The sequence below is a fragment of the Meleagris gallopavo genome, chromosome 4 (assembly GCF_905368555.1).
Source record: "Meleagris gallopavo chromosome 4, MGAL_WU_HG_1.1, whole genome shotgun sequence".
Taxonomy (NCBI): Eukaryota; Metazoa; Chordata; class Aves; order Galliformes; family Phasianidae; genus Meleagris; species Meleagris gallopavo.
In genome coordinates this window covers 47,379,341-47,406,462 of record NC_139407.1, presented here as the reverse complement: position 1 = coordinate 47,406,462, position 27,122 = coordinate 47,379,341, and the positions used below count along the sequence as shown (strand labels likewise).

Here is a 27,122-nt window from a genome sequence, read left to right as displayed (position 1 = left end):
TTTAATGGGCAATCAGAGAGACATAGCTTGAAGCTATGTCAAGAGCGACCACAGTAGGCATAGCATGCAGAAATAATCCACCACTCCAACGTCTCCTGTATCTTCTAGCAGCACAGGCAGCCAAATCAGAGTCAATAGCTTGGAGAAGCAGGTGATGCAGGCAAATGCTATTGTTTGATGAGCACTCAGTCCCTAGAGAAAAGATCTATCTGCCTGTGGGTGTGGAAAGAAAGCGATTTGATCATGTCCAAACAACTCGCATGAACAAGGAGCTATGGTATGTCACAAATATTTGGTTAAGGCAGTCTGGAATATATGTGTATGTCTCTCCATTACCATTATGTCATCCTTGAAGAGCATACTCATCTTAATATCACATTCCTTTCACACTTTTGCTCTTCTGTGGCTTTACCATGCTTGAGGTCCTCTGTTAGGAAGGACAGAACCTTTCCTGATGTTAGTTTGAACTATTTAGGCAACTGCTGAAGGTAGTTTTTAGCAATTAATTTGTCAGACTCCACATAAAACAGTTTCCATTTTTTTTGGAGCTACCATACTGAAGCTTATTGTCATTTCAGCCTCCTGCAAATCAGGTTATTTTCATCATGCTAGGCAATGTGTATGACAGTGGCCCACTGTGTTTCATTGGTGATATCAATGATTTTCTTGTAGTGGAAAACTTATGCTTTGTGCTGAACTCTCTGCAGAAGTTTCAAGTTTGCCTGTGTTTGGCAGTTTGTCTGATAATACCCAGAGTATTATCTTCAGGTTGCTCTAGAACTGTTTCAGAATGTTTTTATAGTACAGAAAGCAGGCTGTGTATTACCTCCCACAGCTTTCTCTGAGGGGCACATCAGGGGAGTAGAGGACATACTTGGAGAGTTTGGATGACCTGCAGATTATTAAAGTATCTGAAGAGTTGTAGGTACAAAGCCTGACTTTTACTGCATACAAAACAGTGCTAAACCACTCTGCTATGTTGATCCTGTCCTCATGACAGTATTTTTACCGTAGAAGGCCTGAAGACTGGGCTTGTGACAGTAGAACTGTAAATAGAAGCAAAATGGGGTAGATTCCTATCAGATCTTGTCTATCAGGTCTTGTCTTCGTGGATTAATGTATTCAGCAGTTTTCAAAATGTTTTCCTATTTTCCAATATCTGAATTTAAAAGGGTGCATATTTGTGAGTGATGAAAACACAAAACATAGAAATGTTTCTTGCCATGTGCTTTAGAATAAATAGATCTGAAAAATAAAAATCTGCTTTTATTATTGATGTCAAAATTTTATTAGCTTTATTGCTAAAATGACTGCCCTCCTGGGGCAGGACTGAGCCTGTGTGTCTAATTGCTTATTGTCACATCCACCTCTCTGTTTTATGTACCTCTGGTAAGGTTTCCAGCAGAGGAAATAAAAATTCATTTTCATACTGAGACATATGGTTCTACAATGTAAATAAATGTAGGGAGTGTTCTGAATATGAATGATGGTTACTAAGTGTGATTTTTTTTATTTAGCTGTTGGTCTACTTGGTGGCTTCAGCTGTTGTAATGTATATGCGGCACGTAGGGCTCCTTGTATTCAGATATTCAGTCTCATGCCTGTGTTGCTACAACTGACATCTGTTTCAGTAACTTGCAGCCAATGTTCCCTATGAGTTTCTGTAATTGCTGTTGGCAACTGACACAGCCAGAATATGTCTAGGAGTAGATGTTCCTGCTGATTTCAATTTAGGCAAGGCATGAATCCATAAACAAGTGACTTTAGAAGATAGAAAAGGATGGAAAGAGTAATCTCTTAACTGATTTGCTGATCTATGGTAAGAGAGTACTGAGAATGGTGTAACTTCTTACATACAGAACAACCTCTTATGCTAAATGAAGGCCTTTTCTGGTAGTTTTGAGGATGTGTTAACTGTTCTAACTAAGAAAAAGGGACAGTTATTTTCATCCTTTTAGCATTGTGTGCCATTTGTTTTTGAATTGGAAACAGCTGAATTCCTTTTCCTCTCAGAAAGCCTTCTTCCTGGTAGCTCAAATTAAGATGCCTCTTATGGATTGTTGAGGTAGTCAAGTCCCCCTGTGCTATTTCTGTACATAGGAACTAGTCCTTTCACAAAGGTTTTTGTTCTCCAATCCAACCTTTTTCTTCATAAACTGCTCTTTGGAAATTCTGGCTGTTCATACTCTATACCCTTTGTCCTCTTCAGCCATCCTGTGGCCAAGTAATGCTTTTTAGCAGATTTATATATGCTAAATCTGTATGAAACTTGTATGCATACAGTATAGAGAGAACAGGGAAAGTCTGGCAAACTTCAAGACCCAGGAAAGGGGAGTTGGTGTTAAATGAGGGATATTCCCCACAAGGGACCTATTCAGTGAGATGACAAGGGCTTAAAAGCTGTACTGTGCTTTGTCTTATAGTCTGTGTATAGATAAAAAGAGGAAGATTTTCACTCAGTGGGTGGTGATGTGCTGAAACAGCTTGCCCAGAGAGGTGGTGGATGCTCCATCCCTGCAGGCATTCAAGGCCAGGCTGGATGTGGCTTTGGGAAGCCTGGTCTGGTGGTTGGTGACTCTGCACATAGCAGGGGGATTGAAACTAGATGATCTTTGAGATCCTTTTGAACCCAGGCCATTCTATTACTCTGTGAAGACAACACACTGGGCTAGATAGACCTTTGGTTTGTTATAGGAGAGTTATTCTTTGATCTAATGAAAAACAGAATTTGCTGGCTTGCAAACTTATCTACAGATGGGAAGCATTCCTGACAAAGTGCCAGCCACTTGAGAAGATGATGCTAGTCAATTCTGCAGGAAAGTAGTGCAAACTGAAATAAAAAAGAAAATATGAAAATAGAAAGTTAAGGTGGCCATTCCATGAGAAACCTTTTTATCTCCTGTAGTCTTACATACTAATAAGCTGCTGTTTCCTGGCAGTTGTACAGGAAGAGTTTTTTTTGGTAATTTCTCCTTTAATTTTATTTTCTTTCTTAATATCCTTTGACTTTATTTCTGTCTAGGTCTTAAGATAGAAATATACTCTGTAAAGTATATCATATTGGGAAAGTTTTATTAAATATTTGAAGGGTGCATCATTTTTTTTTCCAATAGCTGAGACCTTAGTCATTTCTTTAGGAGTCTGAAAGCTTCATAGAGCATGTGGTTTTGTGTACATGAGTTGAACATTATCTGGTGTCAGATGTGGAACTTGCAATGCTGTAAAGAACTAAAATGAAAGGGTTTGTCCTGCCATCTGTCTGGTTGTCATTTTCAACAGGTTGCTAGTCACCAAGATATTACTATAACACACATGTTGGCTGGAAGAGAGGTGCTCATATTGTTCTATGAGAGTGTTTCTGAAGTTTAAAAGAAAAGTAGTATTTAAAAAAAACTACTTTTGTTTTCACAGACCTGAGAACCTCTGTGAAACTACATACAGGTTTCCTCATGCAGACATAAATGGTCTGCACAAGGCAACTTAAGGCTTTAACTGTGCCTAAATACATCTGCCTCTCAGTAACACATTTCTGAGACCATGTCTCAGTGATATCCAGCTTTCTACAGTTGGGTAAAACAATACCACCTTTATCACATATGATCACTTTGTGCCAAATCTCAAGTTGTCATTTGTGCTTTTCCTGTATATGTGAATGCCAGTCAAGTGGCCATCAGTGATGCAAGAGCACAAACAGATGTGTGTTCAGTAAAAAGAACATGTAGGAGACTTAGCTTCTGAATGCTGACTTTTTGGTTTGCGAGCAACTTTGGCCAGAGGAGAAAACCAAGATATTAGAGCTGTGCTCTGCAGTTCTGAAGAGCTGTGACTATAATAGCAGAGACTTTCTGGATTGTTCTTGTTAACCTAGTAGTTTGTGTTCTCTCTCAATGTTTTTCTGTCAATTTATTTATTTCTCTGTGAATTCTTTCTGCAAATTCAATGTACAGAAGCTATAGAGCTCTCTTCGAGAGTGCTTTTTTAGCCCACTGTTTTTTGCTGCTAGTGCTAATTACATAACTTGTAATATAAGGATTCCTTTAGAAAGCAGCAATCCAACATGAAATCAAGATCTCTTCTGTTTCAAGGAAATGCTTTTATTTTGTCATAGAAAAGTACTGTCCTTTATCTTCTGATGTCACTGAAACTATGCAGTATAAGAGCAGATGCATAATGAGAATGGTAAATCATTCACATAGTCATTAATAAAACAGCTGCATTGTTGATCAGTCTGTTGCAATTGCTTACCTTGTTCATACCAAGGACAGAACTGGACCGTGTAGAGACAAAAGATGTTCTGGAAAACATAGAGATAATTTTTCACATCAAAAAAATGCAGATGAGTGACAGGAGGGAAGGTACTTGTAATTCCACAATATTTACCTCTAAGTGCAAAACACATATTGGGGTTTCCCACTTGTGCCTTTGATCAAAAGTAAAAAAAAAAAAAGCAGTGTGTTGAGTTTTTTTTTTTTAAGTTATAGATTACATTATTTAGGGTTTTTTGTTTTCCTTCCAGGAAATAATCCAGGGTATGTAGAATCACGAAGCCATTAAAAAGTGGAAGGGGCTCTAAGATACCATTTAGTCTATCACTCTGCATCATACGTAGCCCTACCACTCTAGGCTGATTATTACCTAGTCCATTGTTTAAAACCTTCTCCGATGGATATTTCATAGTCTCCTTCAGTGCTCAGTTATCCTTGCTATTGAAAAGTCTGGTGTCTAACCAAATTTTCACTTTGTGTAATTAAATATATTTTCTTTTGCTCATTATACAAAGGTCATGGTATCAAGGATTCCTTTTGTCTTGGCAGAATCCTTTATTGTTTTTGAAGACCACTGATGTTTCCTTTCTGCTCTCCCTTCTCTAGACAAAACAGATCTCAGTCTTTCAGTCTCAATGATAAAAGTTCTTTCTTCCTTTTGCATAAGAGAAGAAAAACAGCTTTTCTTATTTCTCTGGCTAGCTGTGTGTTGAGAATATTAAGTACATGCTATACCTCCAGTGTTCATTAACCATTTGGAGTAATTTTCTGACCAGGCCCATTACCCAAATAGGAAAAAACAGTATAGGATAGAGACAGAAACTGCTCCAAAACTATGGGAAAGGAAAGCAGGACATACAAGATTTCAATTTAGAGTTTCATGTTTAAGAAGTCCTACATGAAGTGAAAAAATAGGTGAAAGGGATGCCTCACAGAGAGATGAATTCTGTTTTAGGAATGAAATGATTAAATGATTCTCTTCTGCCTATACCCATTCACTACTTTCCTTTTTTTTTTTTTTTGAGAACTTCTGTTGATTGTTGCTACACTTCTTTTAGAGAGATATGGTTAAAGAACAAAGTTGCAGATCTGTTATAAAGGATAAGAGAAAAATACTGCTCTAGACCTTTTGGTGAAAAGGCCTGATATTTTTTCTTCCATTCAAACTGTTGAAGTTAATAAAGGTATGTCAAAGCCAAAAAGTATCCTTAGCATTTCCTTCCTGCCATAAAAAAAAAAATTTTGAAATTTGAGTACCAAATAGTTGGCACAGTTATTTTTGTAACCTTTGCAAATTCAAGCATTGGTACAAGTAAGCATTTCAATTTCTTTAATATTGGTGAAAGCATGGAATAGAAGGAGATGATTCAATATAGCTATAAAGCTAGGAAAAGTAATGGGTGATGCATAGATAAGAACAAATAACTCATCTGCACAGTCAACGAGGAAGTAGAACCCTTTTGTAGGTCTTTCCAGTTCACTAGTAGTGAATATGAAGATGGCCATGGTTGAGTACTGGAAAAGTGGGACATATTTTATTTTTACAAGGATGGATGAAAGAGTGCCTCTTCATCAACTGTGCTGATCTGAAGCTGAGGCAGCTGTGGTTCCTGGTGGAAGACTTTGCCTTTTTTAAAATTCTTTACTAACAGAAAATGCACTGAAATATTTGATGTTTAGAAATCAGTACATCAGTAGAAATAAATCAATCATCATCAAAATCTGAAAACTTAAAGTATCCATGGATACTGGAGAATCAGAGGATTGGTCAAAACTGTGACCACTGACACTTAGCAAAAAGAATATGTAATACATCCTTTAAGAAGCCTTCCTTTACACTTGTCTTGCTTAATTTCTAAATTAAGGAGTTAAGAATACACTTTTCTAGAAGTGATTAATGCATGCAGAATGCATTGCGTAGAACTTGTCTTTCTTCTGCTGCATGCACTTCAGTTACATATAATATTTCTTTCTGCTTAAAAGTTATTTTAAAAATCTCCCATTAAGACTAAGAATAGTATACTGACTGAACAGCTGACAGGAAATCACAGTCACATTTCATTAAGAAGTGAAATGACCAATGTTAAATTTCCTAGGAGGATAACAGTTTCCTTGACTTTACATCCAGCAGTGCAATACATGACAGTAGCTAGATGCAAACTGTGTCTCTCTACCTAAAAGACTAACAGTTATTGCTGTGCTGAGAGTCACCCAACTTTTGACTCACATTTCTCTAGCAAAAGCTCTCTTTTTGTTTCTTTCATTCTCTTGAGAATTAGGAAAAGTCAGCTTCGTTGTCTTCCCCTCTTTTATCTACTTTGTAGACCTTAATAGCTCAGGATGGTGCTGTTACTGAGACCAATGGTCTGATTGGTCTTAATCCTCCAGACTCCTGTTTTGCGAAGACTGGTAAGAGGTTTTTATTTACTGCTACAAATAGCTATAAGCTATAGCTTCTCTTTCCTATTCTAGAGGAAAAGATTTCTAATATAGAAGAGAACAGTGTTTAGCGTTATCCCCGTATTTTAAATGAGTGGAATAGCATAACAATGCAGTACAAACTTCAAGCCTGACTTAAACCAGCACATTCTTAAAAGAAAACAAATCAAGTTCAAAGCTCCTAATGTCAGGGGAAGATTCAGCAATGGTGTGTAATCAACTCTTGTTATGGGGTTGTACTGAGATTTCTTCTGGAATGATTTTAGGATTGATCCAATATATTGCTGCTAATGAATCAGTGCTCCATCCTTAGAATCCAATTTAACTGCACACCAGTCAGCTGCTGACATCAATAAACTTGTCTGAGAAGATCCCCACTGCATGATACATCAGTAATACACTTACCTGTGTAATCTAGAGTAAACTAGTACAGCTGAAGGGCTTGACCTGTCTGGAGTCCTGGTAGGTGAATATCTCTAGTGCCTAGTAATTTACTCTTCTCAGCATTTTAAATGCTTTTATTTTTCTTGAAAAATTTAAATAAGAACAATGACAGTATGCCAGCAACTTTATTCTTAGTCTCTAATGAAACCCAGTTGTGACCTTACAATAGGAACAGAAAGCACTGCACTAAATCAACTTCTAGTTCAAATGTGCATTTGTCCTACCATTTTACTAGTGAAGTTCTTGGAATGGTTCAAGAATGGAAAATGTTATAAAGTTCTACATGTACCAAAGCATTAGTTATTTAAAAGACAAATCAAAACCAAAGAATAGAATAATACATAAAGTAGAAGGTGATTTGACCAAAGCAGGGGAGAGAACAAACAAATGAGACTGGGATATAGAAAACAGCTTCGAAAGTCTGGCCTTGTTGCACAAAATACATTTTAGAAGAATTGAAAGGACTGCAAGATAAGGAAAATTTCAGAGGAAGAGACAAATGATCAGGTTAAAAGATAAGTGATTTTTTTTAAACTAATGAATACTGATTACAAATGAGATGCTTAGAAAAGTTTCTTATAGCTGCTGTTTAGCCTTCTTTTCCTGCTTGGCAGGTGTTCTCATTGCTGAGTTCAGGTAGCACTTAGAAACACTGTACACGGTCATTTGGTATAATCTTTTCTTTAGGCCTTGATAACTAACACTAATCTGCTGAAGAGACCATATTGTAGATCCAATTGCATATTATTTAGCTGGAAACTTCAGTACAATTATTGAACCATTATTGTGGTTCTCCTGCATATTTCATTGTCTTTCTATTCTTTTGTATGAGAAAGACACAGGCACCGGAGTACAACACATCTCATTCTACATTTCTACACTGTTCCTTCACATTCTGATCAAGAACACTGTACATATTCTGCATTATGAAGGACCCTTTGAGAGCAGCTTGCTGTGTAATGAGGTCTGTTAGAGTAATTGCTGTGTGAAGCTCCTGCTTTTACATTGCGTGCTGGGTGTTGTTGTGCCTCATCCAGAAGTTTGTTTGTGAGTTATTAGCCTCATGGTGGTCTGGGCTCACCTAGAAATAATAGCCTGAAAACAGCAAAGCCAGAGTGAGGGTGGCAGGGAATTGTGAATCACAGATCAGACAAAACACGTTCTCTTTCCCATCATCACTTCTGAGATATTACCAGTCTTCTTGACCAGAATTATTTAACCAAAAAAATTGTTATATACAGTCCGAATGAATCAGAGCTACTTGGTGCATACAGGTGCTAACAGAATAGCAGTAATGTTCAAATCAGCTCCAGCTGCCTAATTTAAGGTATCTATATCTTGTGATATACAGAAGAGCAATTCCACTCCAATATATTGGTAATGCTGACTTTTAGAAAGCAATAAATGCATTTTAGTTTGTTGTTCTTTTAATAAGATGATTCAGATTAATTTTGTAGTACACACAGTACAACTTAAATACATTCACAAAAAAAAGCAAGAAAACATCATCCAACTGCATGAATATATCCATGGAAACCTCAAAATGACAACTACTCAGAGTATTATTCCTTTCATGGTTTTAGTTGTTGCTTATTGAGTTTGTTTTTTTTCTTCATTTTATGCAGCTCTCAGTCACAACAATCTGCATTATCTTTGTATGTAGAGATGGACAATACTGCAGTTGAAAAGTGACTTTTTTCTTTTTTCTTGCTTCGCCTAGTGCCATCTGTAAGCTACTAACTCCCCTCAGAGATCTTATTTGCATGCCCAACTGCTCTTTGAAATTTAATTTATAGGGATCAGTGAGTGACTGACATCTACAGAGACGTATCTACAGAGACATAATAAAAATCTATGAATATAAATCACATTCAGTTCTATCCATGTCTTTTGTCTGAGGTGCAATTTCTATTTACTTTCACAGAGATAAAAGAAACTGCAGTTTCATATTCCTACTCTTTTGGTGGCCAATCAAGTTGAAGAAACTTCACAATCTTCCCTATCATTGCTTCTGAGATATGACCCTTGATTGACCTTGTTCAACAGTTTGTCTCTACCCAAATTGTCAGTCAATTTTAATGTAAAACAAATAAGCAAACAGAATAGGAACTCTTACCTGGCTCTCCCAACTTTTTCTATTTATTATTGATTCTGGGGGGAAGCAAGTGAACCATTCTCATTTTCCTAAGCTAAGAGAAGCAGCTGTATGTGTGACAGCCCCTGCATATAGACATTGTTCCTCATATAATTGAGGAAACAAACTACAGGAGGAAGGTACGCAACATGATGGAAATAGGAAAAACAGCACTGTTTTAACTGTTTTAAATGTTTTGAAGTAATAATGTTCCTGTGGTTGGTTGTTTGAGTGCAGTTGTGTTCTCTGAAATAATGTAATTTTGTATTCATTTTGAATATTGAATGTTGAATTTTCATTTTCTCTGCCTAGATTAGACTTAAGTAATTATAATAAGTTATTAACATTGAAGTTACAAAACTACAGTTGTAAAAGTGCAGTAGCTTAACATATATACTGTAGCAGAATATCAAAATCTATACCATACCATTAAAAAGTAATCTCTTCACATCTGTAGCAAAAGTGACACAAAAGAATTCTTTACTTACCATAGTTAAAAATGTATCAAATAGGTTTTTTTTTTAAGTAGTAGCTTTTTTTTTTTTTTAGAAAAGGAAGAAAAGAGGTTAAAGACAGTATAAAAATGTTCTCTCCACAGATAACTTCCCGCAGAAGGGATGCAGAAAAAGATTGTCTCGTGGAAATGTTAATGGAAAGATTAAACTAGGCTGATGGGAAACAACCCCTCAAGGAAACATAGGCTTGAACAAGCCTGATTTTCATGTAGTATTTTTTGTTGCTTTGGCTTTAGAACTCTATGTAACATTGTTACATTCTAGGTTAAAACAGTGGGATAAGAAGAGTTTGAGATGAGACAGGACCAGAAGTGTATCCCAACAAGTGTGTCAAAGAGATTCACAGACACCCAAGGCCAGGGACTTCTTTTTCAGCTGCCAAGCACCTTGCAGCTTTCAGAATGCCTTGCAGGAGGCAGAAATATCTTCCCATGCTTGCTTAAGGCCACTAAGGGTAGGTATGTTGTCTGCTGGAAATGAGCAGGAGGACATCCTGCTATGTCTTAATTTATCAAGACCTGGGATTTGCCACACTTCTGGACCTGCAAAGCATGCAAGTGATGCTCTTTGTATGTCAGCACTTCATAGCAGAGCAATACACTGAAGTAATGTACTCACATTTACAGATAAAGCTGGAGGAAAATCTCAATACTATTACTGCACTGAGAACAAGGTGAAAACCCTGAAATATATAATGTGTTCCAGAGTATCTTGGACAATCTAGCTGCTCTGTACCTACTTAAGATGAGAATGGAAACAAAGTTCAGGTTCTTGGTTAGGCATAGACAAGCATAGACAATCTAGTGTGTGTTTGTTGATGTGGGGATATTTGCTTTTTTTTTTCTGGGCAAATGGAATTTCAATGAACTGTTTATAGCAAAAAGTTTTAGGACAGTTAAATAATCCTGGATTGTATTTTTTTTTTCCTCTAGAGATATCTATACATATACTCCAAAGGGTTCCTTCTTACTGTGGCTAAACTTTCTAGTAAACTTATACTTTAACTGTATTAACTTTAATTGGGCCATTCCTTCCAAATGTGAAGTTAGGAACTACTTCGCTTAACTCTTTGCATTGAACTGCTCTGCCTCTCACTTCCCTCGTTAAAATAACCTCAAACTCTTATATAAAGGAGCACAAAAGCAAAGAAGAGAAGATGAAAAGTTGCTGAAAATCCCAGCCAGGTGGCAGATCCAGACAACAATATTCCCTACTGGCATGAGCCCACAACAAGAGAAATAGCTTTTTAGTATTTGTTTACCTGGTAAATCATTCAAAAGAACCATGCCAACCTTTTCTCATTCTGTGTTTTGAAAGTTGACACAGAGAGAAGCTTTGATTACGTATTCAAGGCTGGTGAAATGAAAATTAAATTCTTTGGTTTTCTGAGTCTGTCACTGGTGGAAATAGGACTATAAATTGTTGTCATTAATAATACTACAGTAACAAGCAGGAACATTAAGAGAAACTGGAAGTAGTTGTGGCATGCTTTTGCTTAAATTTAACATTTAGAAAAAACATTCTTAATTTAGTGTTCTGTACTAAAAACAAGAAAAGTCACCATTGCATGCAAGTGAGCTACTGATTTGCCATTTGCCAGCACGTGATTTGTAGCAGGAATCAAAAACTCCAGGATAACTTCACTGCACAATAACTGCATCACCAGTAAAAGCACAAAGAGAGAGGAATATGCAGAAAACAATCTCCTTGTAAATTTGTGGAACAAAGAAGTGCTTTCACTGTTCAAAAGTGACATTTCCGTTTGTGTGTGATTTTTAAATCTGAATAAAGTAGATATTAGGATAGATAGTATACATAGGTATTTCAAAATTTTAACTTTATTTTTTGAATCAGAATTTGATTTGGAGCTTAGTGGGGATGATTTAATATATTTTTTTAATGTTAACCAAGAATGTTCTAGAAAGTTTAGTTGTGTCCACTTCAAGTGAAGGCTGCTGAAATGCAAAACTTCAGTTCTGAATTCTGTATCTACTACCGTCACTGGCTGAAGTTAATAACTGTGAAGAAAATGTAATAGGCAACATAGCTTCACAAATATGAATATTAGAGTGAAATGAACATCTGTCTTCCCAAAACACTATTCTGAGACAGTCTGATGTATATGTATGGATTCAATGAACTTTGCGCAGCATACAGACTCAAACCATGCCACATTAGAAATAACCATATTACTAATGGTGTTGATAATAATACAGTAGTACCTGGAGACAGAACTTCAGTTTTCCCCTTTTCTCTTACCATAGGAGCTACTTCTGGAGTGCAAGCCAAACGGTGTAACCACAATTTAACAGTGAGGGTTACTTAAAATTATACAGAATCCACATCTGCATTCCTCATTTTGGCCAAGGTTGAGATCGATGTGGATACAGGGGTGCAAAATGAATGCAAAAGACTTCTGGCATTTCTTCTGTGTTGTGACATGCCAGCATCAGGACATGACATGTGGACACAGATGAGACCAGGCCCGATGTGAACCTAGAGGCAGTTGCAGTGGCTCTGTCCTCTCCTGTCCTGAGTACTGAGACTACCAGGGACAACTTGGAGCTTAGTTTGACCCTTTTCCTTCCACCTCCTGCCTGCCTATGATAGGAGCAGAAGAGGAGATCTAGCAGCAGTTGCAGCTATGAGGCAGCAGCTGCTTCTATGGAGAATGGCTGCATCTCCCTAAAGGGAGATTCAGAGTTCATGCTCAGTCTCCTCAGCTGCCAGGTTTAGGTTATCTTAAAGTGGGTAGATGTGCATACCACTGTCAGCTGAAGAGAAGCTGCTATGGCAGAGCTTATAAAAACAAAAGAGGCTGTGAAAAAGACAATAGAGAGAAAGGAGATAAATGACAGGGATAGAACAGAGAAAACAAACCTACAAACAAGAATGGTCTTAACAAGCTAATAGTCAGGAACAAATTAGTATGCTTTCAGAAAATCTGCCTCAAAATCCTGTTAGATATGACTGATCAGAGCGTAGTAAATATGTAAGACAAAGCGGGGAAGATATTTAATTTGAAGGAATTACCTTTTAATTCAAGGATAAGGAGTGTGTAAAACAAAAGCTTCACAATCTTCCTTACCAAAACTTCAGTGGTTTTCTAAAGACCCTCTCTACCTGATTTTCTCTCCCTTCTGATAACCTTCCTCTCCAAGTTTTCATTCTTCCTTGTGGTAAAACAACTTAACTGGATTATAGAGGATTATACTCTTGAAGATGAGTACAGTACCAACATAACAGAATAAAGCAATCTCTAGTTTACTTTTAAGAAATGCGGAACATATTAGTACCATAGGAAGTTGCTACCAACATCATTTACCACAAGAAAAAGAGCAGAGAACAATAGAAGTGTCCAAACCTATAAAAACTAAAGTTGAGATTCAACAAACTATGGATGCTCCACAATTATAGAACATCTCATGAAATCAATTCATGAAACTAAAGAGGTCTGAAAACAAAATAATGGAATAACATGTAAGTTACCAAGTAGATGGATTAGTCAGAGATAGATTAAATTACACAACAATTTTAGAACAGAATAAAAGAAGCACTCAAAGTAAAGAAAAGCTACATACTAAATTCCAAGCAAAAAGACTGTATGATATACTAGTACTTCAGCAAAGGAATAGTAATCAAGCTGAAAAAGCTATTCCTTTTTTTGCTGATCACTACAGATCACAACAGGATTTGACAAATACATTGAATTAGAAAGTTTCACTTCTAGTTATAACTTGTAGGTGGTAGCTCAGTCATTATATAGAAAGAGACCAATTGATTTTGCAACACCAGAAAAATATTGCATTCAAAAATACTATGAACAGTTTAGAATTACCCTCAATAGAAATATTGTATAAGAAGACAGAGAAATATAGGAGACAGTTTAGTTACTATGGATATTCATAGGAAAACATTATAGAGTAATATCACAACTCAGAGAAGCAACAAATTATGAATCACAATTTGAAATGTTATCCTTATCTTAATGAATGGATATAAGAGCTTATAGAGGGGAGATTTTCCTCCCTTTGTATTGGTTGACTTTTTTTTTTTTCCTCTCCTCCTGAAGGAAGTTAACTAGACTTATCTTTGCAACCAGTGTTACAATCAGAAAGATCAATATGGTGGAAGGACAATACAGGCGTGCAGTATCAAAGAGAACTAGCATAAATAGAACAGTGTTACAAAGAAAAAGTACTCACCTATCTCCAAGGATTTAGGCTTATAGGAAAGACTCCACAAAAAGAGGATCTCCAACCAGAGATCCTTCTATGCTGGCAGTCAGCCCTTAAATGAGGTCTAAGAGAGGTGCAGCCAGGCTCCACCCCTTCTGGTCACACAGGTGAATTACCCTCACCTGTGCTCCCAGGGCTGACTGAGTCCTTTCCCCAAGTGTTCAATCAGTGGTTCAAGCTGTGACTCAACATTTACCATACACACAGTTAGTAGTTCATTCTATCCTGTCTTCAGGATTTTCATCTAGTCTCCCATTCTGTACTGTAACATTATTTACCTGTTGTGGACCACATATCATACTCACCCATGTCTCTTAAAGGAAACACCAGGTGAACATAAAGACAATTAAAGGAGATGTATATGCTTATGCATACCTAGACATGATGTGATCTAGTGACTTTAGTTAAAGAAAGAGATAGAGGTATTGATAAGCCTCACATTGTAAGGTCAAAATTCTGTTGTTCATTGTTTCCTTTGCCTTTTTGTTTTTTCCATGGCTAACATCAGCTCCTTGAAGCACTCACAGACTGCTGCTTTAAGCAGTTAAATCTCTCATTCTTCCCTCTCAGATACTTTTTCAAACACAAATTAGGACTGGTTGTTTGTTCATAGTTGTATGGGAACTGTTGAGTCACGGCCTGAACCACTGATTGATCACCTGGGGAAAAGATCCAGTCAGCTCTGGAAGCACAGGTGAAGACAATTCACTTGTGTGTCTGGAAGGGGTGGAGCCTGGCTGCACCTCTCTTAGACCCCATTAAAGGGCTGACTGCCACTGGGGAAAGGTCTCTGGTTGGAGGTTCCTCACTTGTGGAGTTTTTCCCTGTGAGTCTGGATCTTTGGAGACAGGTGAGTTTTCCTTTTCTGTTTATCTTTTTGCTGTTCTACTTCTGTATTGCCTTTCTACTGTGCTAATCTTTCTGACTATAACAATAATCTGTTTGTATGTTTTGCTGTGTTAATTAATCTTTGGAGCACATAATGTCTACTGCATGTTTAGCTTACTTCAATTAATTGTCTCTGTCTCTTTCAAGGAGATCAAAGTTTCTTTAAGCTGTTTATCTAAGATTGAAGTAATGCATATGTAAACCTGCATACCCAAACTTATTTTCTATGTTTTGGTTGTATGTTCCAGTTAACTATCCCAAAATAAATGATAAAAAAAAAATTAAAAGTCCTTAGTATTTGAGGAAAAGTAAGTTTCCCAAAGGGGATATTGATTTTTTTTTTGCCTTTTTAAAAGAACACCTATCCAAGCTTCATAGCACACAAATGTGCAAAAAATGTTTCTCATTAGTCATTCTTATAAAATATGTGTCTTGTAGGCTTCCCTCCGCCCTCCTCCCCCCCTCCCCCCCCCCCCAAAAAAAAGTTAAAAATATTCTTTCAACTTTCCTATACTCTTGACTCTTTTACTGGTTTTCTACTTTTTTTTCCTCCTCTATCTCGCACTTAATCCATTTCTTTTCTTCTGCTTCCCTTGCAATTTTTGAGATGCTATGATGATATGTCAAGAGCTTGCATAGAACTTTCACTTTCTTGTCTCAAAATATGACTTAGCCTGTTCATCAGGTAAACAGGTAAGTCATATGGTTTTCTTTCCTTCTAGGAGAATGTAAAGGCTGGTGCTGAGTTATTGCTTGCCTTCACAGGAGTACTCACCAGACCAAGATGAGTACAAATGTTTAGTTATCTCCTGTCTAGTTGATTCAGAATAATCTCTGTACAAGGAAGGCCCTTCATATCAAACTTCAGATTTCTAGAGAGTCTTGTCATTTTTCATTCCAGTGCTTGTTCTAAAGACTTCATAACTGAGCAGGGTTTTTATTCTCTGTAGGTTCTGGAGCAATGTGCATTTTGGACACAGAGCTTTTTAGTCTGCAACCATTGCTGCAGATCTGCGTGTTTATAAATAAAGCTGAACAAAGAAACAATATTACACTTTTGAAATAGGGCTTATTAGCATTTTGATGGCTTCTTTATCCTGGAAATAGCCTTTTGCTTTTGGCCTCTTCCTTCTATTCTCCATCCTGAATCTGTCATGTTTCCCTAATAATTAGAATTTAAACTGAGTAATCAAGGCTTAGGTTGTCAGGGCAAAAAAAAAAAAAAAAGCATAAAAATGAATTACAACACGTTCTCCCTGCAGATAAGAATAGCATATATTTGCTTTACAAATCATGTTTGAAATATGTAAATTACTAGAACATCAGATTGTGAAGGTTGGATTAAAAGCTCTAAAATCTCAAATATTCTAAAGCTATGAGTAATTTCCTATAGAAATAACACTAATGATAGTTTTGGGGGGAGGAAAAAATCATTTGGCATGTAGGAAAAAAAATGAATGGCAATATTTTGTGACAGCTGTTAGGCTACTAAATGAGTAAGAGACAGCATTCACTGGACTACCACCAGAATAGAAATGTTGATGAGTAAATATTCCTGGATTACTGACTCCAAGTATGTGCTACATGGCTTTCAAAATAGTATTAAATCTATGAAATAAGTAGAACTGATGCAATAATGTTTTAACAGTATTTCTGTTATTATATACGTTCACTAAGATAATTTGAAGTTACTCACTTCATTTAGTATCTTCAGAATTGGTGATCAATACTAAATATAATTGCAGCCCATTCTATTTACTTCAGTGAAAGTCGTTATGAGGAATAATTTAAAACTTCCCATGCGTAATCCTTTAACAAAGAAAATGTTCTTAGTTTAATAGCTTAGCAGCTAGTTTAATATGTTAGCAGCTGTTAGAGGCAGAATAAATAGGGCAGAACAGAATGTTTTCAGGCAGATGTTTGGAACTTCAAAATCCCTTCACATTCGGAAAGATCACATATGGAGAAAACTTCTATTTCATTAAAAATTAAACTTTTTTTATTCCTGTTCTTAAGTTTCTAAAAACATTTACTCTTAGAAACATGATACAAGGACTGAGTTTTTCTTGATAGTATATTGCATATTATTTTCAGAAACAGATTTTGCTTTGCAGGAAAATGATATATCTAAACCAGTGAAAAAGCAGCTTAATTTGCATCACTTTGAACCTTCACTTTGACACCTTTTCTCTGGATTTACTGATTCCTTAGACCTTCAGGCCTTGTGGACAGAGTAAAGCATACTTCCAGAACATATTAAGCAAGTATGTTCTAGGAACTGGACAACCAGGTTTCTAATTTCTGCTATTTACTTCTGTTATGACTCCAGGCAACAGATAGAGCTCTGGTGAATAGGAGAACCCAAGGGAAATGGTGAAATACTGATCTTTACTACCTTTCTTGTCCTTCTCAATGAAGTTAGTGACTTCATTTAGTGCTTCAAAGATGTGCTGTATCAAAACTCAGACTGTGTTTTTCTTAAAGCTTATTGTCTGTCTTCTGTTAATTGATGCAGCATTTTTTCTTTTTCACATCCATCTTAGCCAATGTCACATTACCTTGGCAAATACTTGGGTGCAGCAGGTTAATAATTAGGATCCTAAGCCATACATCTGTATTTTTTTTTTTTAAAGAAACCTCCAGAAATACATAGAATTGGCCATGGACTGTCTTCCCAAAACTCACCATCCAGCTAATGGTTTACATGTATTGGAAAGGGCAGAAGACTGAACGGTGAGTAGCAGTGGCCAGCTCTGCCTGGAGGAGCAGGATTTTGGCAGTCAGCATAGGAACCCAAAGACAAGGAGCCCTGCCTTGCTGTGTGGGTTTGCATCAATTTGCAGCAGGTGCTCATCATTAGTTATTGAATAGAGAATGGTGATGTATGGCTTTCTATCAGATGAATACTCCTCTGTGATTAGTGTAGTATGTAATGTAGACAAGTGCACAGAGTTCCTCCATGAATCTTAAATAAAATAAAATAAAATCTTATCTGTGTCATTGGAACCCAGAGAAAAAGCATAGCAGAACTTCTAGGTTTACTTCTGGCCACAGTACTAGAAATATTTCCAAGGAATTGTCATTAGATGCTTTGACTGTGAGCCTCTATACTATCTATGCACTATTGAAGATATACTTTCTATATTTATCAACTTAATGAATCTTTCAGTTGTGTGTGAGCATTCTTGTGAGACACCCATGCAGCTCTATCTTGTTTCTTTCTTTTTCTTCCTTTATGCTAAGTAAAATGTCATTCTTCAGCTATCATTATTTATTCAAATGAGTCACCAGGATAAAGCTAGAGTAGCGTAAGTCTCCTTAGAGTTCTTCAGAGTCCCTCTCTACATGAGAGAAAGCTCATCCACAAATGTTAGCTGAACACTTGTCAGGAGGGAAACTTCCATACATAATGGATTGAAAGAAATAACAGGTGTTTGAGATAGGTAAGTCATAGAATGGTTTAGGTTGGAAGGGACCTTTAAGATCATCTCATTCTTACCTTCCTGCTATAGGCAGGGATACCTCCTCCTAGACCAGGTTACTCAAAGCTGCATCCAGCCTGGTCATAACATTCAGGGTGGTGACAACCACAACCTCTCCGGGCAATGTGCTACAGTGTCTCACCACCTTCACAGGAAAAAAAAAAGTCATCCTAATCTCTAGTCTAAATCTACCCTCTTCCAGTTTAAAGCCATTTCCCCTCATCCTATTACTACATTCCCTTATAAAAAGTACTTTCCTATCTTTTCTGTAAGTCCCCTTCAGGTACTAGAAGGCTGCTGTAAGGTCCCCTTGAAGTCTTCTCTGGTCTGAAGACCTACTCTCTCAGCCTGCACCCACAGGGAGGTGCTCCAGCCCCCCAGTCATTTACACGACCCTCCTCTGGATCCACTCCAATAGCTCAATATCCTTCTTGTGTTGGAACTCTACAGCTGGATGCAGTACTCCAGGTGAGAGCAGAGTAGAGGGGCAGTCACCTCCCTTGACCTGCTGGTCGTGTTTCTCTTGATGCAACACAGCATTTAGTTGGCCTTCTGGGCTGCAAGCACACTTTGCTGGCTCATGTTGACTCTTTCATCAACTGACATCCCCAAATCCTCATCAGGGCTGCAGCTCTCAAGCCATTCTCCACCCAGACTATATTTGTGCTTGGGACTGCCCTGACCTGGGTGAAGGATCTTTTATTTGGCCTTGCTGAACTTCATGAGGTTGGCATGGCCAACCTCTCAAGCCTGTCCAGATCCCTCTGAATGGCATCCCTTCCCTCTAGCATGTCCTAGGGAAGTCCCAACCCTCTTTTGCACAGCTGATTACATCATCTTAGATGTGGGGATAAATACATCCAATTACAAAGCATATGTTTATTTCCTGTTCAGTGAAATATTGCTACTGCAAATACCACAGAGAATAGCTGTTACTACAAGTTCCTTAACTTAAAACCCATTTTAGTGACACCCAAATGCCTTCTTGCTGGTCTGCTGGCTACTTAGAAATTGACTCACCAGGCAAGAATGAATGTCTGTAATAAACCTTTCCTACAGTCAATGTTTCCTCATGCATTTGAAAGCAAGTGACTCCTACACATAAAGGCATCACATCTAGACACATAAGTGCACATTTCCCCTCATCTCATTGGAGATCAAGGATCAGGGCTTGGGCTTGTGTAAGGAGAACTCTGCCACATAACTCCCCTTTGATCTCTTGTCCTGCTCAATAACCATATTTTCATTCTCACAACCAAAACCAATATCATTATATGATCATACTTGCTGCCTTTTCTGCCCTCCAGATACTGCCAGCACTCATGATTACACTAAGATTTAAGTGCACATCAGAACCCTGAATTCTGCTCTGCTCTGGCATTTCTTTATATTGAGGTAACGATTTTCCTCACTGATTTTTTTTTTCCTTGCTTTTATCTCAATTATCTCAACGCACTGGAGAAAGTCTTCTGCTACATTTAAAAAATGGTAAATGGAATACTTTAATTTCTGTTTTTAAAAAATAGGACTGTAGTGATGAAGGTTGAAATGCAGAACAGCTAAAAGGGCAGCTGACTGCACAGCAGCCCCTGGGATTTGCTGGCATGCCATCCCACAGTTCAGCACACATCTTGTTCATATTCTAGCAGTTCACGGTCAGAATTTGATGTTCCAGCCACAGCCTCTGGGGAGAGAACATGAAAGTCATGCTGTCTGTGCTTTTAAGCTCTGACTTCTTACTGCTGGCATTGAATCCTAATTATTTTGCCCCTTGCCTAGCTCTGTGTTCTTTGATTTTAGGCAGTCTCTCCTTTTGCATTTTTCTGTACTACAAAATTTCTTGCATTTCTGAAAGGGGTCATTTAGTGATAAGACTAGAGTGAATGGCCTCGAGTTGCTCTAGGGGAAGTTCAAATTGGAAAAGAATGGGAAAAATTTCTTCTCCAAAAGAGCGGTCAGGCACTGCCCAGGGAGATGGTTGAGTCATCATTGCTGGAGGTGTTCAGTAAGCATATAGATGTTGTATTTAAGAGACGTTGTTGGTGATTCTATGATCTGCATCTTGTTCAGCCTGCAGTCTTAATGGAAGAGATGCAATTCTCTGGCAAAATTATTTCCTAGAATCAAAGAGAGTCAGCTGAGTTCACTGAAATAGAAAACTAATAAGACAGAGTCCTGGTGGAGCTCTTACACAAAGTTATCTCATTATTACTGAGAAAAGGAAAAATAAATAAACGAGGATACCACTGAGGTAACCATCACCAATTTCTTCTTTGTCCATGAAGTAAAACTAGCCAGAAGTTAATGACAGAAATGCTTTGCTGGTTTTAGACATTAAGACTCTTAAAAGAAATCCAATAAAATCAGGAGTCATTATATTTTTAGACCAGGAATTCTGCTTTTTGTTAGTGTCATCTCATGAGCACTCCAGAAAATGTAGTTTGTTTACTCAGTTGTACAGCATGTACATCTGAGTTCCATACCCAAGCAGAGCTGATTTGGATGATAATTTATGAAAACTGTCATGCTAATTTCATGAAGTGCAATTTGCTCATTTTAATCTCAGAATATTAAAGCTCTTGAAGGCCTTATTCTTACAGTTTGTTGAAATTGCATGAAAGCTTAGTGTAACAGTATCTCTAAGCAGTATGCTTTTAAGGTAACTTACTCCTAACACCTGCTATGTGATTTGTATTTCAGTTAGATCATAACATCAGGAAATATCAGCGATACAGGTATTTCCTGAATGTTGACAAAATGAGCTGAGAAATTTGAGATGAACCATGTTAAATCCAGCTTGAAGTCAGAACTAGACCTAAAACCCATTCCATCATATCTATCTTTTATTTCTGAAGTTTTACTGTATTGTTGTATTGCTGTCTTGTTACGTGGATTCTCTTCTGCATTCCTAGTTTACATAAAGTTGGCACCAAATATTCGAAGATGTTACAGATTATATTTCAATACTAACATTTAAATCTCCTCACAGCAAGAAAGGAATTTCATGTTTTTTTTTTTTTTCTATTTATTTCATTTCTTCCCCCACACATTCTTGTTACTGCAATTTTTCCCAGGAAATGAAGTAATACATCTTATATAGTCATCCAGAAAGGATCAGTATGGAAGCTATGGAAGAATTAAACTGGGGAGGGTGAGAAAATATTCTTCTGCTCTATTTTCAGTCTCCTACATCAGATCCAGATAAAATGGAAATGCGATAAATAGGAAGTAGAAATCCATGGGGTGGCCAGTGAACAGCGGTGTTGCATATAATTACTACATATAATGTTCAGTGTTTCTTCAGTAAATATTTGCTTTTCACCTGTTCACATTAGATCAGGCTTTTACAATTTTTTTTTTCCCCAATATGCAATCACAGTTTCACATGAAACGAAACAAAATCCCACAGATGATTGTGTGGAACCAAGCTGTTACATCTGATTGTGCTTTGGAAATATGAACATCATCTGTCACTGTATAAAAAATGTTATGAAGAGACACGTTCTCATTAGGGTGTATGCTCTGAATAAGCATTCAGAATTTTAGTGTAAGGAAAGAGTCCTAGCATAGTTTAAAATTCTCTCTCATTGGTAGCAAGTTCATAGTGAGGTAAAATGGGAGTATATATTTAATATCCACCATGAAAGATAAACAGGATTTTTTCACTGAAAGATAGATTTCTATCAATGCAGGGGAAGAAAAGAATCAACCTATGCCAGCAGATTATTATCTCTTGCAAACTAAATGTTCTTACAAATACATATGGTATCCTCTAAGCATTTTGCACGTTCTTCCACTCACTGAATTCTTTCTCCATACAGATGGTTTTAAAATTTGATTTCCTGCAGTAGTGGACGTACTTTTAATATTGAACTATTTTAGTCTTCATTAATGGCTGCTTTTTTTTTTTTTTTTTTTTTTTTTTTTTTTTTTTTTTTGCAAGAACACTTAAATACTTGAAATATGTATCCAGAGTTACTGGTAGGGCAGAATCACTCTGGTAGCTTTATTCCCCCAGTATATCTTTATAGTCTGTTGAATAACAATTTATTGATATATATTCTGTATTTATTGATATATGTTCTGTATTCGCTGTATGGCATAATCTTTTCAAAAATGTAAAGTTTTGAGATATGTATTTGCTTAGATTTTCATTGCTGCCTGAGAGCATATTGCTAAACTTGAGCTGTCAACAGGAAAACCTGAACACTTCAATTCCCATGAAACATTTAAAACTCAAAGAACAGATGGTGTTGAGAAGCAGCACTACAGCCTACTGCCCCCTGAGATTTGAGGAAGGCCCTGTAGCTTTCCTTGGAAAGCAATCTTTTTCTTTTTTTTTTTTTTTCAGTTCATCTATTAAGTATGTGTGATTAAAAAAAAATAGCTGAAAATATCATCTCTTCTACTGAAGAGAATCTGAATACTGACTGCAAAATTATAATTCATACATTCTAATATCAGTTTCTACCCTTTAAATTAAGACACGTTTCACAGACACATACAGGATATGTATTTTGCTTGTCATAACAATCATCTAAAACTGTTGTACTGGTATAGAGTAATTAGAAGACAACAACATTTTCTTGCATTGTTTAAACTACTAGCATCATAAGGAAAACATAGCGAGGGTCAAGTTACAATAAAAATTTTTAGCTATTGAAAAGTTTAAGAATTTGAGCTGTGGCTGTAGCTGTAAGTTCAGAAGAGAGAAATAAGTAAAATAGAAGTAAATAAGCCTGGTTCAAATCCTCTAGAAAAAATAAGGATAACTGTTGTTAAATCTTTTCTTTAGTACACCAAATTCACTTCTGTCAATACTCCCCTGAAATATGGAATCAGTTTAAAAGTTGGAATTTTGGTTGGTCTTTCTATGAGTTAGAAAAATTAATCCAGACTGAAATAATTTTGTCAAAAACAATAAGAAATTTGGAAACAGTGATCAGTCAGTATCCATGCAAAAAAAAATAAATATGTGTATATATATATATATATATATATATATATATATATATATATATATAGGAAACTATCTAAGCTGGAAACTAGAGGTAGACCTTTCAAGACATCTCTATGCAAAGGATCATATGGTTTTTTTGCTCTTTGTATCCTATAATAAGTCAAATTATATTATTTATAGTGTTATATTAATAATCTACTACTTTAAGAAATAGTAACACTAAAAATTCTGTACAATTGCACTTTTGAAATCAATTAACTGGCACTAGAGAAACCTCATTCTCGATCTTCAATTACTCTGACTGAGAAAATATGAAATGTTAAAGTCTTGGAAGCGAGATCTTATCCCCCAGACTATATGTATTTTGTTTCTCTTATGAAATGGAGCATTCATTCTTGTTTTCTAAACGCATAAATCCTGTGGTAGTGGTGCAAGGATCTGTTAAACTGCGCTACAGAAATTAGTCAAGAAAAGAAGATGCACCTTTGCAGATGGTTTTCTTTTAATTACATATAATTAAATTATATTTAGTGATTAGTGCCACATATCTTTATATAGATTATCTAACTCCTTCTTACAAGTATATAGAGAGATTACGATCAAATTCTGTAAAAGAATAAATTGTAATTCTGAACAAGAAACAATACAAAGACACACTAGAAGGTATTTTAGCTATTTTTGAATCATTTGGGAATTTTAAGGTTTTTTTTTTTTTAGGTTACATCAAAAGCTTAATAAGAAGTCCTCACTAACCCACATCATTTAAATATCTTTTTCTTTTTAAGCAGTATCCACAACATTTAATTTGTCTTATATTTATTTCAGCATTCTGATGGTCTTTACCTTGGAAGGTGTTGACAATCCAAGGTTGTGACTTGTGACTTTTCAGTTATTAGGGAAGGAAACGTGGAATCACACAGTCCTTAGAGTTGGAAGGGATTTTTAAAGGTCATCTAGTCCAACTCCCCTGCAATGAACATGGATACATACAGCTAGAATAGATTGCTCAGGGCCTGATTCAGCCTTGCCTTGAAAGTTTCCAGGGACAAAGTATCCACCACATCTCTGGGCAACCTGTTGCAGTGCTTCACCACTCTTAGTGTTAATGACTTTTTTCTTATATCCAACCTCAATCTCCCCTCTTTAAGCGTGAAGCTATTTCTCCTTGTTCTATCACCACAGACCCTGCTAAAGAGTCTGTCCCCTTCTTTCCTGAACCTGCCCTGTAGGTATTGAAAGGTCACTATCAGTTCACCTCAGAGCCATTTCTTCTTCAGGCTAAACAGCCCCAGCTCTTTGAGCCTGTCCTCATAGGGGTGGTATTCCATCCCTTGGATTATTTCTCTGGCCATCCTCTGGATGCTCTGCAACAGGTCTATGTCTCTCCTGTACTGAGAATTCCACATTTGGACATAGTACTGCAGGTGAGGCCATGCCAATGCAGAGCAGAGGGACAGGATCACCTCCCTCGATCTTTACAGTGATTTGCAGTACAGCCCTTAAATTTCTGGGAGCAGGAAAGCCATCTATTCCTATAACTTCCGTGCTGAGTCTTTTAGTTTCATTCAACATTTTTCTTTAAATAGGCTTTAGAAATCAGCTGTAATTTCCCTGATGCATTATATGAGATGCCACAGAGCACTGCAAAGTATTGAACAGATGAAAGTAAGTGAAAATTAATAGAGTCCAGGAACTCAACTGGGATATATCTATTATTTCTCTTTTACAACAGAGTCTATTACATGTCAGTTTTGAATACATTTCTGGGGCATAATTTCTTTATGCTATCAGAGGAAATAGTATAGACTTTTTCCAAGAATTTCAAACCAGTAAAAAGCCTTCTACATTCATCTATTATAGAGCATGAGCAAAATGTACATATTTGAAATAGTTAAAAATAGCACATCCTCTAAGAAATATGTAATTTTCATCCTACACATATGTTACTTTCAATCCAGAAGGAAAAATCTTCCTGAAGTAATGTCGGATTGTACTAGACAACTGCCTATCACAGTGCTTCAATCAAGGGAAAAACCACAAGCAGAATTTAATGGTGGCAATTTCAGTATTTAAGAAAAACTGTAAGGAAGAGTAACAACAATTAGTCTGATCGCTATTAAATTTGAAGAATACAAAGCAGTGGGGAAAATCCTATTAAAAGGAGTTGGTGCTTATCATATACCAGCACCTTTACTTTCATCGAGAAGAGAGATGGCCTCTCTAATTGATGTTCTGCAAAGGAAATGGAAGGTATATTGGAAAGGTTTGGACAAGAGCTAAAGTTAAAACTTTGATTTTGGTATAGTGCTGTTGAAATACAGTGCATATAGCAATCATTTTATGAAGTCTAACTGACTTCTTTACATCATCTTAATTTCAGGTCCTGGAATACTGTAAGCAACAGATCAAACTAGATGTGTGTTTGAATGAGGAAAAAGGGAAATGCATTTTGTAATTCACCTTGTCTTTTAGAATGCAGCCTGCAACTCTCTCAATTCGTGAGACAGTCAACAAACTTGAGTCATAGAATCACCAAGGTTGGAAAAAACCTCCAAGATCATACAGTCCAACTGTTCACCTGTCACCAATATTTTGTACTAAATCATGTCCCTCAGTACAACATCTAAAAGTTTCTTGAACACCTCCAGGGACGGTGACTCCACCACCTCTCTGGCAGACCAGTTCCTGACCGCTCTCTCAGAGAACTATTTTCTAATGTCTAATCTGAACCTGCGGAAGATGCTAAAAAATAAACTGCATTACTATGCTTACAGACCATGTTTAGAATTATCTTTTAGATAGGCTGTTATGTATTGTGAAAGAATACGATTTATTTAAAAGTTAAAGCAACTACTAAGACAATTCAAGATTTCAGCTCACTCTTATTTTGATTTTCATATCCTCTTTTTAGACGTACTTCAAAGAATACACCTTTATCTAATAGATACTTATTTCAAAAGCAGCTGATGTGCTATACCATCTTCAAAGCCACATTTCTGATGTCACTGAATTTCACTCTACCTTTTCCACTATTTGGGTAAAAAGGCTTGTACATGCGTGTGAATTAATTCTGCAAATCTGATGCTACTATTTTAAAACTTAAATAAGCTATACAAAGATATCAATAGGCTTCAGTGGAATAATTAAATACAAAGAAAAAAATATAAAGAATCTTACAGCTGATTTTCAATAGCTTATTACTATTTTTCTTCACTGTTAAGTCCAGCATCATGAAGAAACTAGAGGGCTTATTTCTTCAATTATATTAGTGGTTCTGTTCTCTTCCCTAAATAACATCTTCTGTCTCTGAACGGACAGTATCAGTTCAAATGTACACTTGCCTTTTTCCCCCAAACCAGAAAGACTGAAATAACAGTATTCATGCTTTTATTTCTGAGATGATAAAGACTCAAATCAAGTTAACTTGTTTCTTGCTGTCACCATTAGTCATCTTTATAGGGAAAATGCATCTGCTTCATAAATATGGCTGTTCCATAAAGCAAAATGTAACTTATCATAAACTTTTTCCATGTAGCAAAATTTTACATTCAGTGGAGACTTACAAAATGCAGTCCTAGTATATGGACAATGATCTTTATCTGATAATTTAACTGTGCCTGAATGAGACAGATAAAGAGTGCTCTGGATTGGATACAGTTAGTAATTCTTTCACATATTTATCTGACTTACTGTAAAGCAACACAAACTCTAGCCTAATGCATTTTTCTACAGGGACACACTACTGTGTTTTGTAGCT

General features: G+C 36.6%; 1 long non-coding RNA gene across 1 annotated transcript in view; it reads left to right on the top strand.

Moving 5' to 3' along the window:
* LOC146544494 (uncharacterized) overlaps nucleotides 1-27,122 on the top strand; it is an 84,317-nt gene that overhangs the window by 4,699 nt on the left and 52,496 nt on the right. The gene's annotated exons all lie outside the window — the stretch shown is intronic.